Below are 20580 nucleotides of genomic sequence, written 5' to 3' on the forward strand. Positions count from 1 at the left end.
GGCAGTGGTAGCTGCTTCCATCTAGTTTAAAACTACTACATGTGGTAAATACACTCTACCATAAGGTCTTTCTCAAGATTGACTTGCAAGGAAATGGGGCAACTGCTTTACCTTCGTAATAGCGTAGTGTGGTGTAGTTTAAAAATATATATTTCTTTCTGACCCTCCGCTGGGAAAGTAAAGAAGAACTCCCTGTAGGAGGAATAAAAGTATCACTGAGGTCTCATGAATCATTTTTAATCTTGTTAGGAGCTGTATAGGATGACCTTTACCGGTGCATCTGTGTTTACCTGCCAGCCGCTGGGTCTATTGTGCAGTTTATAGAGCATGCAGCTCCTACACACTGTTAGTCGAGACTAAGGTCAGAATGAGTCATTTTCTAAACCACTGGGTGTGTGACTGGCCTGATGTGTGCACAAATAACGTTACTGTACAGCTGCATGAACTCATATACACATAGCTGGTGAAGATGCAGTGAATGGCTCAAGCTTCTGCACAAGGGTTTGCTGAAAAACTGCAAACCCAATGATCAAAAAGGAGAAATAAACAGAATAAAAGTAAATGAGTAAATAAAAATTATATCAAACTGTATTAGGGTAGTTTTTAGTATCCAACATTGAATTTACCAAAACAATTGCAGTTTGCATTTTTTAGGGTATGAAGACAGCTGCATAGATTGAAATGACAGCGTATCTGTTGCGTGAGACGTGCGGGTAAAAAAAGAAACTTCTGACACACTTGCGGTCTAGACTGGGGGTAACAGAGCTGCTGGCATAGACTTGCAAGCTTGTCCAGGGACTATGAGTGGAAAACAGCAAGTGTGCTACAACCTGGTGCAATGCATCTCTCCTTGTTACTATACAAGGTTAATGTTTAATTGTATACTGTCCCTATTTAAATTAAATTACATTACAACAGAAGGCGAGGCATATTTTAGAGACGCTGCAATTGCATACAAAGTCAATGAAAAGTACCAAGTCGGAAAATGTTTTAGTTTGCACAGAGGGAAAAGAAGAGAGACTAAAGGAAGATGACAGAAAGGACTGGAGTTCCTGGTGAGTTCTAAGATCAGTCAGAGGCTGAGCTTACAAACATAAACACACTACCATACACTACATGCATTTGTTTCTACGTGCAACATTATACATAAGTAATAACACATAACCAAGGGTTGGTGTGTCGTTATCCACACAGCAAGTCAACTGAATTCCGCAGAAACTCAAAGCAGCCCTAGAATGGGTACAGGTTGACATTCACCGAAAAACAGAGCCACAGGCTTGCAGGCACACATGCAAACACCACTTGCTCCGATAAACACATACGGTATGTGCACGCCCTCCGAGGGTGTGCACATACCGCGTGCACATACCGCCCTTTATCGGGTGGCCCTCTCACAGAGTAAGCTGCATGTCAATTATTTAAACACAGATCTGACATTTTACTGTCAGATTTGTGAAAAGCCTCCAATCTCTGTGCAACTATGTTATAATCAAACCACACAAGATTGCCCCTGCTCCTGAAATTGTGAGTAATCACAGGAACAAGGCATTCTTTAAGGATGTATGAATAGGCAATCTTCTTGCAGTGTGAAATTGATGAAATAGATGTGAATCTTTGAATTTTAGTGTACAATTTTGGTTAAATTGCCACATGTTTATTTCTAGTATGAGTACCCATAGTTATAATCAAACCACTCAAACTGGAACTTTCCGCACCATATTCTAACCATTTGGCATCAAAGGATCCCTTGTTACCATCTTGACAGACAGAAGCATCTGTGACAACAGTGACTATGTCATGCAAGCTGTTTAAGGCAAGTTATTCCTCTTTAAATCAACGTATTGCAGGGTTTGTTTTTTGAGTGGGCCCACTGGAATAAACTGCACTTAATCCTCCTAAGACACATGAAACAGGTTTCTCCATGTACACAAAACAACATCCCTCCATGTACTTAACAGACGTCATCCCATTACATCTACTTTAATTGCTCCTAATTTCTGACTTATAATTACATGTCAATCTAAGCCAATGTGGAGTGCCTGTGAACCACGCAAAGGTTTGTTTCCTGCCCCCCACACACAGAGTTGAGCCTTGCACATCTTATGCTTTGAGATGTCAGCTCAAGATGCCTATTCACATCCTGAAAACTATTCTACTGAAAGCACAATAAAACAAGCGTTGGTTCAAACCAAGACATGACCCAGTTCATCCCACGGCAGCAGAGTCGACTTGTCTAAGACTATTATACCTCCCGCTGCCAAAGGTTCCCATTTGACCTTCTATACAAATGTTTTGTTTTCCTTTTGGAAGGACTGAGTTGCAGACCATGAATAAATGCAATAAACAGCAAAGCAGCTATCTATTTGGTGATACCAGTGGCAATGTGTTACTTAGAATTCAATCTGATCAATTGATTTAGTGATGGTACAGTGGGTTATTATAAGTTCAGTCAACTGGATCTGATTTACTTTTGTTTTTGGAAACTGAGAAAACAGCACAGCCCAACATGGTCATTTTCCTAATGGCAGAGGCAGTTAGGTCCTGGTGGTTAGAACTGTAGTTTGTCATCATCAATTAGGATGACTTGGAGACTTTAATTATAAACTCTCGCTCTCTCTCTCTCTCTCTCACACACACACACACACACACACACACACACACACACACACACACACCTGGTTTGAAAGGCTTTGTAAGCTCAGTTTCAGCGTTGATGAGTGAGGTAGCAAAGGGAGCCTGATGACCATACAAATATAGCAAAGGCACTTATTGGCTGCAAACACAGTGAGTCTGCTGCAATAGATTGAATATATATTCTGAATAAAAATATTGTGTGTGTGTGTGTGTGTGTGTGTGTGTGTGTGTGTGTGTGTGTGTGTGTGTGTGTGTTTTGAGTGGATTAACACCGAGCAGGTCAAAGTTCGCCCTCACATATCTGGGTTTACTATGGTCTAATAAGGATGTTTAGATGGGGCAGCAAAGGTCTGTGTGCATGTGTGTGAGCGTGTTTCTTTTCTTGTAGGGAACCTTTCTGGATAGCCATGAGGTACTAATGTGGAAGAATCATCTGGGTCAGTATGAAACATCATGAAATATAGATGCAAGGGGTCGGAAAGACAATGACACACAGACGCCCACACCCTTGTATTCACACACTTACAAACTGAATAAGGAAATACAGCTGCCAACACACAGACACATTCATTTTAAACACAAACTCTTTCAGTGTGACCTACATACAAACATGGTCATTTATTGTACAAACAACAATATTTGAAGTACAGGTCAAGCCAGCTCTTTAATAAGTCTAATAAATCAAAGATGTCCAATCTTGAAAGAAAATGCCAGGGGGGAGTTAGCCGTACAGTAAAGAGAAACTAGAAAGAAACTAGCGCTACCACATGCTAACACGCTAGCAGTTAGTTTGCCAACTAACTACCATCTCCCTATGGGAGCATATCTATGTTCCCAGGGTCCCATGTTCCCCAGCTCAATATCGTGTTAAAATGACACACTGAGACCTTTCAAAGGGTTTTATGTTCTCAGCAATGTTATTTTTTCTATTGGTCAAACTGTAGAAATCCTCCACCTACAACATATAGCCTACTGAGGTTAGTACTCCTCACAGATTTTTAACATTCAAACTGCATTTGAAACATCCCAGTCCCTTTGTGATTTAGCAATTTGAACTGTGGGGGTTATCATCCCTTACCAATCTCAGACAATATTAGTATAAATTAACAGACATACATAAATATTTGTAAATATTTTAAACCAATGCAAAGTGTGTCTTGTCTGTTATATTCAGGGAATAAAGGGCTGGGGAACATAGGGATGACCATGTCTCTATGTCCTAGCACCCCTAGCATTTCACGAAGATACACAGATAAACCTGCTAGTGTGACCAGGCCTCGAAACTCATTTGGGATTCATCAACATGTGTTTTTCTTTTATAGAACAGCATCTATCGTTTCAGCAAGTGGCCGAAAACAACGTGTTCATGTTCAAGTGAAAAAGCCCTTTAGCAGCTATATTATGACGGGAGCAAAGGTGACGGTATTAAAGAGCGTCAAGGTCTAAGACAACATTGTTTCTTTTCAAGCACAACCACAATCGTTCCATAACCTTTTATTATTAGTACCTTGACCACAAAGCTACCTAAACTCAACTAATTCCTTTTCTTCAACACAAACGATCTTTCCCTTAGCATTTATTCTTTTGAATTGCTTTAAAAAAAAAAAAAAATTGTCTTACCACACAGATGGTCCCCTTGTGCCCGTGCCCAATGTAGCGGCCATCATGGACGCTACGTTTTAACGCTAATCTAACATAGTCATTTTTTGTGCCTAGACCTAACCAAATCTTAACTAGAGCATTGGTAGATCATAGTGTACTCTGTAGGTTTCACTAAAAGAACATTCAAGGATTGACAGGAGGAAAAAACTCTGCTCATCTAATGCCAGTTGTCCCGTAGCTCTGAGATTCAAATCCAACTTGTGATAAACAAGCACAGTTTAAAAAATCAAGTCCCTCCTCTTGCATAGTTCAATATCAAACCACATACACAAAAAACACTGAGGTGTCCCAATTACAGCAGCTTTCCTTACCTGTAGGTAGCAGCCATGCACGTGTCTTCATCTGCAGGTCAAAACGTCCACTGCTGTTTCTCTGCTTGCTGCCTGGCGGCGCAGGTTGGGCAAAGCTGTCTCAGTCATGTATCTTATGTAATACCTGTGTATACAAGGAGTAGCAACTTGTTGAGTATGTGCACACATAGATACATTTTTGTGAGAAATAATTTAAAGTGTCAAGGTGTGTGGCAGGGAAAAGGATTGAATTCATTGAATGAGAGACTTGAGACCAAATAACAGAGCAGTTATAATTAATAGTACCAGAAAAAAAAAAACGGAACATAGTATGAATGTGAGCGTTTTAGTTCTATGTATGCAGGGTGATTAAGCTCAAATCACCAACATTTTTCCATAACAAGGCCAAGTAGGGTCTGATACAGCCAAGTGAAAGCATTTCAAACATTTAAAATACACTTATTTTACATTACACTTCAACTGACGACATACCGCTCTTAGTTTAGCCTTACAAGAAGCTGAAAAAACTGCACAAATAGCAAAGGCATGTTAACAATCATAGCTACAGGGATGGGTTTGTAGATTCAACACCTTGCTAAAAAGGTACTACATTGGAATTTGATGGAACAAATAAGTGGTACTTATTGACTTTTCTTGCACATTTTAACCAGTTATTTGAGAAAAACTAAGTTGCTTTCCAGCGCATAAGCCTGCTCTTCTAAAGACTATCAGTGTTGAATGCATGTCACAGTGCCCTATTCAGTAGAAAGCGCACTGGCCAAGTTTATTTTAGTTTCTGCAGTTCTGTTATTTATTCCATCCTGTCTACACAATAGATCTGTAGTCCTACCGTTTGTGTGTTACTAAGTTGTGTAGCCTAGGCCTCTCTGGCTGAGTTATGTTAGCATAGTAGCACATGGGGGTAGTACATGCTAACCTGCTAACTCATTTTTGGTTATTTCAGCATGCATGCTATCATCATTCACATTAATTAAATCACTTTTCCTTTCAAATTCATTTATTGGTTATATGCACCTTCCAAAATGTTTGTAAATGATCTCCCGTTCATTACCTGCTGGTCATAGGTTTAAACTGCCAAGCAAGTGAGAGCTTCCAAACATAGACAGGAAAATAAATGGACCAACAAATCCCATTGCTCTGGACAGAGACCAATGAAGGCTATTAGAAGCACTTTTCCGGTGAGGGCTGAGCATTATGCTGCGTTATTGCCACCTGGGAATAACAGGGACCACCCCCCGTGATTACGTTGTTTTTCCGACTGCCATCGTTCAGAGTCGGGATGCGTGTTCTTCTTCTTCTGTTATATTGGCGTTTGGCATAACAACTTGTTGCATGACTGCCACCAACTGTTGGGCGTAGCCTAGAGCATCAGGTGTGTGAAAACATGGAGGCCACAATAACAAAAGATTTGCTGCTGTTTTCTTATATGAGCATAGAAACAGCACATGGACAGGTGTTTGTTTGTGTTATCTACAGAATAACGAACGGGAAAGGAGACGGATAAGGTTTTTTTTTTTTATACATGGGCCTAGTTATGAATAATTTGAAACATGTTATGTCTGTGTATGTTTCTTGGCAGAGGAATTTGTCCACAATAAACAGTTTATTGTCATTGAAATATTTTCAGTGAACCAACATCGCCTACATCAAATGTCAGTTGTCAACAACGCATCACCAACTGAGAAACTCGGTTAGCAAACTCTAGCCCGAGTTTATATGTGTGACGTGAGCAATCTGCTCACGTCACACTAAAATGCTAGTTAACCCTAGTAATTAAACTTAAACAGCTAATGTAAGTCGAAACTGCCTGCAAGCTTCTCCTGTTGTGTATGGACAAATAAAGTCTTTAAACGCTTCAGATGTATAGTTATTTGCTGTCAAAGTGACGTCAAAATGAATGGCAGTCAATGGAATGCTAACGAGAGGTGGCTTGTTAGCATCAAAATGGCGCCATAGGAGGTACGCTGTGTGGAAGTTGGCTTACCTCCTTGTTCCAAAGGGCTTTATTCTACAGGGAAGTCAGACTGTATTATGTTGAGTAGAGTATAGAGGAGGGTTTCATTGTTTTAGGGAATAGTCCCTATAAGTCCTATAAATAATCTATATTGTTAATATGTCAAGACAATGATGCTGATGATGATAATGATGATAATGATGATGATGATGATGATGATGATGATGATGAGCTAAAAGATTAGATTTTTTTTATTGTTTTCACATTGAAATGTTATTTGATTATCTTAATTGATTATGCACCGACTTTGGTTGTTCTGTAGAATGAGCTTGCTGTGTAAAAAGAAGCAATAGACACTCTTCAGGGGTAGTACATTCAGTTGTTTCAGTGCAGTTTTTTTTTAAGATGTGGTAGAAAACCATGTAACCTGATTATTATATAACCGGTAAGTTGCCGGTAACTCTGACACTGTGTCACATAAGTGTTTTCCTGTACTTTTCAAATGCGTCATACCATAGAAAAATGCAATAACAAGATATCGAAGTAGAAAGCGACAAAGAGTTCAAAACATAATTTTCCAGAACAGTTTTTCTTTCCTTAATGGGTATTATTTCCAAGAACTGTGAGCTGGAGGGAGAAGGTGTGTTTTAATATTGTTCGCAGTTTAATTTTGTGTAACTGCACCCTCAAGTTCAGTTGCTCTCAGACTAACTCAGATCTTTCATAAAATAAAAGATCTTCTTGGCACCATCTCAGCCTCTCTTGAAAATATTCTTTGATTCATCCACGACATCTTAAAGTCCTTGACAAAGTCGTATACAATTTAGTTTTTGTCATTGTCACATTGTCACACAGTTTTATTTTACAACGTTACCCAAACCAGACTGAACTGCTTTTTTGGTGTTATGTAACCTACAAATAAAACATACTCCAGGTGAGCAAATGGCAAAATCAACAGCTCCTGATGATGCTCTCACCTCCTGACATCTTGAACTTTGCATAATGTCAGTTAGAAGTTAAGAGTGGCGTTGTAATTTGTTGCAAAAGCATTCATTACCACAGTATGGAGCTTATATGCAGCTGGAGGCCATTCAATGGGTCAAAGATGTTGAACAAATAAGCCATAAATGAGGGTGTAACTATTTTTTCTCAACAAAAACTGTGACCTTTCCACTTTTTATTGTGCTAAAAATTTGTATTTTTGACTGTGCCTTGACTGTTCTTACATTAACAGTATAATTCATTATCATTAGCCATTTATGCACTCGCACTGGCTGTTTAGTTATTTGATCTAAGTGGTTAGAGCAGTGTGCCAAGTTATTGTGTACAATTGTTTTTGTGCTATATGTAACTGAATTCGCTAAGCCTAATGAAGACACTAGAAATGGAAATGAGCAATCACTCAGAGATATGAGCACATCATAAACATACATATTCATATTTAGTCATGCTTATTAAACACTGATTTGGTTTTTAGCTAAAACTCGTCTGTTCCCTTTGCTTTTAAGTTTGCAAGACTTCAAGAGGAAACAATTAATTAAGAGTGCAATGCTTTTGGTAAATCAGCAATGAATTCTGTTCAATTGCATTCATTATTGTGTTTTGATTCCGGGAAAACGAATATCCCATTAATCTTTCCGTTTATATGCAGTCATCCATATTATTGTAATTATTTGATTATGTCAAACACAATCTTCCCAACAGGCTAAGCAACATCAATCATTTCCCTGCTGTCAGGAACTGCAGTCATATTGGTCCCATGGCATTTCTCCTGCTGCCATTTAACTTTCTCATGTGAAACAAACTCAAGGACACTTGAGTATTGGATACTAAACACCAACATGAAACACAACCGACAACACATATCAAGTGACACATTTACCTGTGGATCTCAGGTTTGAGTGCCCGCCATGAAGTGCAACTCTCACAGATCACACTAACAAACAAAATGAAGTGGTAATCTATGTTCTTGCCACTCTCTCTACCATCATCTTTAAGCAACTACAAATGTAAGTCTCAAATTCATTCTCATAATACCAGACAGGTCAGCCACCAGACTCCCACGACAAAAACAGTAATTTTACCTGGCAGAACACAGGAGTTGTTTGTCTACCGCTGCCTCGATGGGTTAATTTGTTTGTGTTATTGTGTGACTTTGGTGAATCCAAATTAAAACACCAAAGTCACACAATAACACAAAAGTTTTGAAGTTCTGAAGAGAGCATAGATGGATATTACGACTTCAGTTCTCCAACAGGAAGGGCTGTCTGACGGCAAGGTAAAGCAGTAAAGACATTCTAAATATGGCGTACACTTGAACTGATATTTTTTAGGTGGGCCTTTTCTCTGACTATGGATAAGTTCCTCAAACTCAAACACATCAAAATATCCTAACTATCCCTTTAAGTCAAGTTAAGAGTAGGTCCATTGTATCAGACCGTCCTCACATAGAAAAAGACCGTACATGGCTATTGTGGTTGTAATAATTATCGCAAGAGCAAACAAAGAAGTGAGGTTTGAAAGTATAAGAGCGTCAAAGTCCACGTAAGGAGGGAGGAAGGTTGTGGTGTGTGGTGGTGGATGGATCAAACTAACACAGGACTTTTACTCAGGAGACAAGGGTTTGTGTCTCATGTAAAACCAGAAGTCATCGGTCATTTCATTCATTACTTTACAGACCTTAGTCCGTGACGCAGGAAGTGAGAGCTTTAGGTCCTCATTTTAGTTTTTTCGTGTGACTCATTTTAAGCCAATCCCTGATGATGTGAATGGTCACTTGATTACGGTCACATCAGCAAACTGCCACCGTGTGGTAATAAATAGAGCGGTTGTACGCAAAATCGACTTATGTCGTTTAGGTATGAGGGTGTGTAGGCTCTATATGAACGTCACAAACATCCTGAAATGACTCTTTGTATAATAATGGTATAAAATGGAAAAGTCTTAAAGAGTCCCATCGGTAAATAAATTCCATGCCTTTCAATCACACCCATTGCCTGTTTCGGTCTGGGGTTGTGTGGCCGACCTAGAAAACGTTCTGCAGCATTGGTGGCCAGCTGGAACAAAATTAATATTACCAGTCAACTCTACCTGTTGGCTTCTAGCAGCTCTCTTTATTGGCCAGCTAGCTGCTCTGCCAGTGTCAGCTGGGCCTTCACCAGGAGGCAGCACTATCAGCACCAGCCTAATCTTCTATAATGTGAGGTTATTCATAAGGTCCCACTGGGAGATCTTTTGAATTGAAACTCAAAAAGCAAAATGAGCTGTAGTGACACTGCCAGTGCATGCTGAGAGAAGAAAGCAAAACCTATCTCAGCCAAAATCACCCGTTAATGTCAGACATCAGCGGACAGTAGAAGGCAGCTGGAAGGATAAAGACAGCACTGGCAAGTGTTAGAAATTTCAATCAGTAGTAATCACACATATCAGAAACTATAATGAGTCGGGAAAACAGCAAAGTGCTTACTCACTATTCATATAATAATACTAAGCAAAGCTATCTTGTTTATCCAATTTGAACTTGAGATAATGACATTTTAGAAAACATAGCAGTAGAATTAAGTAATATCACAGAAATCAATATTTTCACACATTATGAAGCATAAAGTGCAGATATTAAACTTTCCTAAAAAGACTAAAATATTTGCTACAAAATAAATCCTTAAAGCTGAAAGAGTCTATAATCTAATATCCTTTCAAAACGTGTTATTTACATAGAGAGCGGTGACTGGCTCTCTCTTTTTTACGCCACTGCAATATCCTCCATCTTTTCGTGTGAAACTGTCACTGTGTTCACATGCATAATGATTAGTTTCAACCATGCATGAAACTACATTGAGGGGGATTGGGACAGTGGTCACGCTTGTCAGTGGTAGACAAAGGATGGGTCCCATTAAAGAGATGAGCTTTCGCACACGGAGACACACATGCTCACTCAGTCATGTAGTCACACAAATACAGCATCAGAAAAGTAGACACACGAGTAAGCTACCCCGCATAGTGGGCCAAAATCTGCCATGTTTAAAGAAACCAGTCAGAAAAAAATGAAAGTTACTGTCATTTCCTATTTCATAAAAAAGTCCTGTTTTCTTTTGAATGTAGACATTTGTTTCGACCTGTCTGTCTACACACACAACGCAAGCCTGTCTCCTAAAAAATATGTTTATATACTACACAATGACAGGCACACAGACACACAATCTCTGTCTGTCATCTCTAATTGGTTTGTTGTCCACCAGCATCGTTGTACCTCAGCCTACTTCTCCATCTCCTTTTTCTCTTTTATCACTTTTTAAACTGCCATTGTTCAGTCAGGAGAATGGCAGACTTTTTCTGCCAAATTTGAGTAAGAGCTATAACATCAGATTCAACAATTTCACTGCTCCAGAGGTTGTTTGGAAAAAAATGACTTGGCCCTTTGAAGAATGAAGGGTCAGGGTTACCTTGGATAAAATCCTTTAAAAGGGACTCTTTGTGTGGAGACGTGCTTTGAGGTGGCAGGCAGGAGGAAAAGCTTAGGGAGGCAAGGCCCATAACCATCTGTTGATTTTAATGGAGCTCTCTGAGACCATATGTTGGCGCCAAGGCCTTGTGCTAAACATATTCCACCAAACATTTTTGTCCCTTTTTATTAGCTGGAAAGGTGATGCAAGTTGAATTACTGAATTAGGTGAAGATACATCATTCATATGCATGTATTTAGAATTAAATAAGTACACAATACAAAATTAACATCATCTAGTAATTTTTTAAATATGTGATTATTTACATTTAGGCTTGATGCAGAATAGCCCATTTTTTTATAGCAGAAACAAATCCAAGCATAGGTTATATATTAAAAGAAATAGCTTAACACTTTGGGAAATATGCTTATTCACTTTACTCCTTAGAGCTAGATAAGAAAATGAATATCCTTTTCATATTTGTACATTAACTATTAAGCTATGGCTTGGAGTCAATTAGCTTTAGCATGAACACTGAAAGCAGGGGGAAACGGCTAATGTGACAACTCTGTCAAAAGTTCAAATATAGCCTCCCCGTGTAACCACAGCTTGTTACTTTCCTTTTTTTAACCGATTAAGCAAAATGGAGTGTTAATTTATAAGCTCAAAAGCTTCCAGAAGGCATATTTAGCTAGCTGTTTCCCACTGCTTTAAGTCTTTATGCTATACTTTCATCCTTAAGGTACAGACAAAAGAGTGGCATCGATCTACTCACCTCACTCTCAGCAAAAGGCAAATGAGTGGGTTTCCCAAAATGTTGAACTAGGTTAGCTGTCTGTATTGTGCATAATGGCTAACTGGAATAGCTTACGTGGGACACCTAACTGAGCCATCGTTAGCAAGGGTTATTAATTACAGCTGTGCTTGTTGGCAAAGTCCAGTGTGTAAATGATGATAGAATGTTTATTGGTGCACAAATATCCTTCACAAAACATCCTTCAGCCAAGACAAAAAATAGCCTAAATGCAAACTTCTCTCCCACCCGGCCACAAGGTTTCCATTAGTCACATTGTAAATGTACAATGTACATTAATACATTCTTGTTCATTGGTAACTAACATGCTATTTATATTACCATTAAGGAAAGAACCTGATGAATAATAGGCCTCAAAAGTAAGGGGCAATTAAGACAACATCCTGTGCAATAAGTCCAACTGATATCAATGGAAGAGTTAATGGTTAATGGTAATGTTTTTGTTGTTTAATAATCAAATACAACTACTTAATTATTTTTATTTATTTATTGTTATAATAATAATTTCCTAAAATGTCTAAATTGCTGTAATGATGCAGACAATTCATATTGATTTAAAGGCAAGTAAAAACGTGCACGATCACAAATATAGACCTTTTTAATGGGGGACATTTTAACTTTGTGAGCTTAGAATTATAAGGTTCTATCTCCGTTTAGGGTAGTTCTGAGATATTGAGCATCAAAGTTTTTACATCCCAGCTATTTTGTGAGATGGAACCTTTTTATTTTATTAATAACTAACTAAGAAAATATTTTTTTACAAAAATAACACATGCATTAATAAACACCTAAGGGATCATATTATGTCAAAAACTCAATTTCGGCCAAAAGTGGAGATAGAACCTTATAATTCTAAGCTCACGACTTGTCACAGTAGGAAATGCACAGCTGTCCATTCATAGTGGCTGTGTTCCAGAAACATTTAATACCAGTGAGCCACTGTGCACAATACCAGAAATAAATAAATGAAAGAAAGCTTACCTTTATTAGTCCCGAAGGGAAATTAAATTTTTTCACTCTATTATTATTTTACACACACACACACACACACACACACACACACACACACACACACCCAAAGCACACACACATGCAAAACCAGAACCTATTAACATGCATTAATGGAGAGATGTCAGAGCGAGGTGGCTGCCCACGGACAGGCTCCTCAAGCAGTTGGAGGTGCGTTTCCTTGCTCAAGGCCACCTCGGCAGTTGTAAGGAGGTGAGGTGGCACCTCTCCAGCTACCAGTCCACCAGGGCAGGAATTTTACGACAGCCATGGCAGCCGTGCCTCCTCCGTTTGGCCTTATGCCCCTCAAAAAATGATATGCCCTGCAGCCACAGTGGCCCTGATGCCCCGCCCGCACAGCTCCACCACAGACTGAGCTACAGCCACCCCTAAACTGCAACACCTAAATGGAATTGAGCCATCATTTATGTTTTTAATTACATCTGTTACATGCCGTGCCTGGAATAAAAAGAACCTGATATCAACCTCAAAAAGACCTGCTTGAAATTGGTATAATCATATCACGTAACAGATTATCGACCTCATTACTTTTCATAAAGCTACATGCACGTCCAGGGCCATAGCACTTGCAGCTGGTGCCAATAGCTAAATAGCACAAACAAATCTTAGGCAATTTTTTTTACTTTTTATTGTTACAGCATAGCTTCCAGTAAACTAAGACTCCCACTCTGAGTCCAACAACAGTTCTTCTTAGCTACTTTTCCTACCCTGCCCCCTCAAGGCTTTTATACATCACCAAACCCACCACACACTGCACACTGTGATTGCAACTCTCAATGTAGTGTGGACAAACTGAGAATATGCTGAGAATGCAGTACAAAACACATAAAACAAACGTATTAAGGTTTTTCGAGGACAATGATGCAACAGGTGCAGCAAGCTCCAAGTCACTTTTTACATGCAAACTAACCGCAGCCTATGAATGCCAAAATTATCTTTGTGTGGTAGATCTTTCAGCATCACACAGTTGTAGTTTTCTGCAACAAAGTGAATAACTTCTTTCTCAACATGTGTTTTTGTGCAACAGTTCTTCTGCCTGCTGTTCTGTTCTTCAGTATTTTTTCCAGTACCAACGCTCACTCTCACAAATGACATGTCTTGTAAATTAACGAGCAGAAGGTTGCAATTAAAGACGTAATGCAGCATCTGTCCTATAAGCTCCTAAAGCCACAATGATTGGAATTCAGGCAAGTCTGCCAAGTGATTTCCTTCAGACTGCCTCGTATTCCAAATTATAAGTTTGTAAATGGGGACAGGTGCTATGTTGATACTCTTTTATGCTGCGTTCAAACTTGTGTTAAATGGCAGCTGGTGAATTGTGGAGGGAATATGCCTTTTTTTATATAAAGAAAGCAACTGTGTTAGTTTCACAGGAGAGTTTGGTAATACTTGAAGAGCTCACCATAAGTAGTAGGAAAGCAAGATTGTGTGCGTGTGTGCGTGCGTGTGTGCGTGCGTTCCTGCATTCATGAGCAAATGAGCAGGAGACCAGCTGAGTGGGAGAAAGAGTGAAGAAAAGAGAAAGACTTACTGCTGATTGAGATGAAAAGTGTCTAGAGATGGTAAATGTTTATTTAAGAGATCAATAAAGTGTAAAATCAGACCTTTCCATCTCCTCTAGCATAAAATTAGAGAGGAGGACGACTCAGTTTTACAGTAGGCTAGTACATTAAAGCTGCAGTAGCTTACAAAATGAGCACAAAAATTGTTATATAACAAATAAATTACTTAGTTACTGACCTGTTTGATCTCTGGGCTCTAGATGAGTATGTATTGTGCCATAGGGGAAATAACTTTCTTAATGTAAGAAGGCATGCATTTTATTTACAGTCAAACGGAAATTAAAATAGATGTAGACCAGAAAGGTGGAATCCCACGCATCAACCCCTGGCACCCTGGTTGTACTAGGTGTGCCGTCAACATGACTGGACCCATTTAAAAAAAAGCGAGACAGCTAACACTAGCTAGACACACCCATTTGTATAATATGGGACAAGTACACACTGTAGCCCTTTCCCAATTCCCAGTTTGTTCATCCCCAATTCCTCTCCTCCTCGCATCTTAGTCCCGCCCACAAGAGATTCGAGCAGAGGAGTCGAGGAGAGAGGAGTCGAGGCAACATGAAACATCTTTGCGTCTAAGCAGCAGTTTAAAAGCGACGTCAATTAAATATGACGTGCGGCACAGCTGCATCAACTCTTCATTGTTTTATCATATGCTGTATTTTAGGATCAGAAGCGTTCATGACAACTTTTATATTGTGAATTCAATTCACAACGTGGCAAAATGTGATTAGAATGTACGGATGTCGGAAACTCTCTCAAAGTTGGGAATTGAGAAAGGCCTTGAGGGTGTAGGAGCTGCCAGTGACTCTGCATCTAGTGGGAATCAGGGCTAGCTAGCGAGCTAAGCTACTGTAAATACAGTAGCTTTAACTTTCCGAGTGGAAGCTAGTTAGCATAGTTTGCTAGATTCGGCTCTTGAGAGAAGGGGTCCTTTTAAATGTTAAATGTAAAGTCAACTTAATTTGCTAACGGTACATAAACAATGCTATGCAGGCGTGTTGAAACGGGAAAATAACATCCTTTACTAACATTCATGGGCTTTAAAAGCACACCTCGGAAGTTGATAATATGTCTCCCAGCAAATTTGTCTCTGAAATGTCCATCAACCACTGCCAAAACGGCCAAAATGTTGTATTCATCTTTCTCTCAAAATAGCTGGATTATTATGTACTTTATATTTTCTGGGAATTAAAATTTCATCTCAACTTTTAGTCTTTAGTATTTATTTTTCTTCTTCTGTATATTCATTTTTCTCTATCTATACTAGGGACTCACCTGAAATGTGCATACATGTTTGACAGACGGTATTGGTTTTGGCTCCTCACACAGACAGGATGAAAACAAACTCAGGCTGGCTAAAAAATACAGATATACATATTGAGGGTGTATGCATATAGTGCTGGTTATCTCTGAAGCTCTTTCAAAGATTCCACCAAATCAGGCATGACTGGTTGATCCCTCGGTAGCCTTTCTTTCTAAAATAAAAATCAGAAATCCAACCTGTTAGAAAATACAATATTTACAGTTTAAAAATAGTGTGGTTTGAAACTGAATTCATGACATTTTCACTGTTGACAGCTTAGCTAGATTTAATATTGCATGATGCAATCATACCAACAGTCTGCTATTAGGCCTAAACGAGTGGCAAAAATTTCTTTTATCATCTTTACCCATTCATTTCTGTTGAGGATCACAGCGGGGAATCAACCTGGATAGCAGTGCTTGAATTGGGCCGATACAGAGTAATTGTACTTCCACATGTGTACTGTAATATTGCACTGCGTAACAGTGGACCAAACCACGGCTAAAGCACTATATTGGAACAAATTTTAGTATGCAAAAATGTAACAAGAAAAAATCACTTGAGATATAGAGTACAGTACTACATAGCCTTAAACTACATGTCTGAAAGCTGTCTGAACCAGGAAGTCTGTCGGGTCCAATGGAAGCAGACTTTGAACTGTGCCAAAGTGTAGAACAAAACCATTTGATAAGGCAGCAGTGATCCTATGTTCCCATAGGCACAGTCTCCCTAAGGAACTGAGGTGAGCTGGAAATCTTTAAAACATAAACCTGGCATTTGTCTTAAATGTTAAATATTTTCATTATTTTTCATTTACTTTGTACAGAATGTCTGCATGTATAGTATATGACATTTAAAACAAGGCCTTACCCAAAAGATGTGGGAAGTAAAAGGGTTTCTTGTAGGAGATAGGTGAGGACATTTTTCACCGAATATCGTTCATTAAGTTTTTAGGGAATCTTGGGAACAAATAGTTATGGTAATAAAAGGCAGAGCTTTTTGCTGTGCTCAGTCCTTTCACCTAACAGTCTGCTGGGGGAAAAAATAGATGAAGGTACTCGGTTATAATAAAAAAAAAGAGGGGATTTTTTTCTAGACATTTTCTAGCACCTTGATAATAACTTGGCGAAAGTGTGACTTTTAATGATGAAATTTCAGCCGCATCAGAATGTGGAGAATTGTTATCTACTGAATAGATGAGTCAGATTCTGTCTGATACACTGTGTTTATGTCCGTTGTTACCATTCAAAGCAAAAAATAATATTGCTATTGTTTTGGTACACATTAACTGAAATGTGTTTGCACCCTTCTCAATGTTAGCTGGTGTTATTTGGTTTGTGGTGTTAAATATTACTGTGGCTTTGCTTGCAGCTTTCAAAGACTTCTTTATTTCTTTTTAAAGTGTTCTACCATGCATGATGCACCATGCACAAGCACTTAAACCTGATAATTTTAACAAAGTAACAGCAAGAGCGACTGGGCATGGCAGTGGATGAAATCAATTTTCCCTTGCTTTTAATGCATCTATAGTGTGGGCCTCAATATCATCTCCCGACGTATGTTTAACTCTCTGTGAAGTAATACAGCTTCTTCATCAACGGGAAAGTCAACAAATGGACATGCCATGTTATGAGAAAAAAAACGTTTTATAGTCTGCCTAACATGGTTAATAAACCAACCCTGTTTTTTATTCATGCAGATAACAAACTGCGCTAAAATGCGCCTGATACCGCTTTCTTTGTGTTGGCCTTCTAAACTCCGGGGGATTTATGAGGACTATGGTTAACTGCTCCTCAGATCTCTGCAGGGTAAATCCAGACAGCTAGCTAGACTATCTGTCCAATCTGTCAATCAAGTTTTCTGTTGCACGACTAAAACAACTTTTGGAAGTACACGTTCCACCAAAACAAGTTCCCTACCGAGGCTATTTTGCAGAGGCGCCATGGCTCCTTCCAGTGCTTATCGCCGCCCATGACAATTGTGATTGGTTTAAAGAAATGCCAATAAACCAGAGCACGTTTTTCTCCCATTCCAGAATGCTGTGTGGACTAGCCAGACCATCCTATGCAGCGCTGTGGAGGGAGGTCTGTCAAAGAGAGACTACTTGTCTGACAAGATGGATTTTTATGTGATCTCGTGATATCGCGAGAATCCAGCTGCCGTGCAAGGTAACCTTCTCCCTGCACAGGTAAGAGGGCTACAGACACAATGGCGAACGAGGAAATTACATTGGGACAATAGGCGGAAATGGTTTGTCTTCACAGTTTTCGTTAGACAATGTATGTGAAAGAGGAGGTCAGAGGGGTGTACCACAAAGCAAGTTGGACAGAGCCAGGCTTTCTTTGCCTTAGCTGGCTCGACAAGGCTTAAAGCCCCAATTAGATACAGTATGTTGGGTACCACAACGGCGGTTATCAACTTTCTTTGTTAACCAGTGCGCTTCATCATCAGGCTCTGTGCACGTTCCCATAAAAGGGGGCGTTTGGCGCATCATTTGACTCTACCACCGCACAACATGGACTGATCGCGTGCTGCCTAAACTTTGTGAAACTGAAAACACCCCCATTGCTGTCTATGTTTGTGGTGATGAGTGAAAGGAAGACTGTGTGTCTGTGCAGAGAAGAGTCGGTGAATGCTAGAGTTGGTCAGAAAAAATGCTGTAGTAGTAGTGACGGGGTTAGCTCCGAAGCTAGCTGCAACTTCACATTGGAGCTGTAAAGCAGTATCCCCTGTGCACAGTGTGCAGCATGAAGCAGGTTGTTTGAGACGCAGCAGCCTGCGCACAAGTGTGTAAAATAATGTCACCGTAATGTTCAAATACGGTCACTCCATAAAACATCCGGCAGATGGATTGTTCTTTTATATAATTGTAAAATAACTTGTTTTTATAGTCAAGAGATGTGAAACAGAGCCTTTTTTTTTTTACTTTTTCAGCAAACTAATACCTAGAAGCATTCTTAACTACTCAATATGTCAAATAAATGTTACTCATTATCATATTGTTATGGTCAATGATTGAGAGTTTACTGTTAAGTATAAAGGATCAATAAGAGCTCCACTGTGAGGATGGAGAATCCTGTGCACAGATAGATAGATAGATAGATAGATAGATAGATTATAGAATATTTCATTAAACATTACTGAGGTAAATGTGACAATAATGATGAGATTGATTTTAGGTAATATCTACGAGCCCTTCATACAAAGAACACCCTAATAATCCATGTAAAGTACTTCTACAAAGTATGTGACCTTGTGCTAATTATTGCATTGGGTTTTCCAGGTGAGTTCTTGTAGTCTATATCGACACAGTTTCATTTCCGGGATTGTTCAGGTGCAGCCAGAAATTCCGCCGGAAATTTAGGCCGGATGTGGGCCTGCTCCTCAGATCTCTGCAGGGTAAATCGAGACAGCTAGCTAGACTATCTGTCCAATCTGAGTTTTCTGTTGCACGACTAAAACAACCTTTAAAAGGTACACGTTCCACCAAAACAAGTTCCTTCCCGAGGCTATTTTGCAGAGGCAACATCATTGTGCCCGGTGTTTATCGCCGGCCAAGATGATTGTGATTGGTTTAAAGAAATGGCACTAAACCAGATCACGTTTTTCTCCCATCCCAGAATGCTGTGTGGACTCACCAGACCTTCCTTAGCAGCGCTGTGGAGGAAGGTCTGGCAATGCAAGACTAGAGTCCTAAAGACCTGCGAGGGCTTCAGCCGGTTTGAAGCTGAAAAAGCCATGCTGATAAAATGATATGATGCCCTGGGTGATATCTTATTCTTCACTCCATAGAGAATGAAGAAATACTTGTAAAAATAAGCAGTGAAACATTTACGCAATTCAGCTGGGATAAGCTTTACACTGTTGCATATCTTAGCAGGAAATGTAAAGTAGCTAATAATTTACATGACTGCTAAGGTAGGGATAATGTCATACTTTGACTTACTGACTAGCAGGGTGAGGAAGAGGGCTTACAATTGGGTTTGATTATGGAATGATTACACTAATATTGGAAAACGCAAGCAGACTCTTCTGTTCACATACTTTAAGGCCTATTTTTTGCATTTACATGTCCATCTTTCAAATATAAGTTGTAATTTCAGGTGTCCACATACTTTGAGCAATGCAGTGTATTTTAGGGTTGAATATTAATGTAACTCATGAAGTGCAAATGACTTACACACTAACATTATTCAAGCTGGTTAGTCAGGTTATACAAACCTCCCATTAGTTACAATTAGGTGGGTACAAAATGTCCTAAATAAATCAAAGTTACAAATAGTTTCAAATTATGGTAAAAGAAACAAACCAGATATGATGGCTTCAGTTGTTAATGGTAACTTATTTAAAGTGGCTATATGTAACTTTCAGTTTGTGTTGATTCTAGTGCCCGCTTTGGACAAAAGCGGTAGTGTTTTTACCACACCTACTGTCGTAAAGGTATTTTCTTTACAGTGTTTAATTGCCCACTGTATATTACAGAGTTAGTGTTACCAGGAGGTCACAGAGTTGCTATGACTATTATGCTCAGACAGAAAATCATTAATTTACAATAAGAGAATACGTTACAGCTGCATCGTTGCATTTCAAGTGTTGCATACGGTAACTTAGCCTACTTTGGATGTATTGTGAGCTAAACGGGGTAATGTTATCAATGTTAAAAGCAATACAAGTTTGTTGTAGCAACCAACCTAATAATAACTTAGATTAATATAGCTCATTTCATGAAACCCAAGGACGCTTCACACAATTACAGGGGGACAAGGGAAAAGAACATAGTAGGACAACACAAACACGGACTGAAAAGAAATAAAACTAGTGCACTAATTTGAAGGAGGACGTAATTTTATGTCGGCTACTGATGAC

General features: G+C 39.2%; 1 long non-coding RNA gene across 1 annotated transcript in view; it reads right to left on the reverse strand.

Moving 5' to 3' along the window:
• Positions 1–15770: 15770 nt before the first annotated feature.
• The window catches only part of LOC114549811 (uncharacterized), a 76941-nt gene continuing 72131 nt past the window's right edge, over positions 15771–20580 (reverse strand). The window contains exon 3 of the long non-coding RNA XR_003691580.1: positions 15771–15886. This is a non-coding gene — a long non-coding RNA (uncharacterized LOC114549811). The remainder of the gene's footprint in view (positions 15887–20580) is intronic.

This window comes from Perca flavescens, chromosome 23, assembly GCF_004354835.1.
Source record: "Perca flavescens isolate YP-PL-M2 chromosome 23, PFLA_1.0, whole genome shotgun sequence".
Lineage (NCBI taxonomy): Eukaryota > Metazoa > Chordata > Actinopteri > Perciformes > Percidae > Perca > Perca flavescens.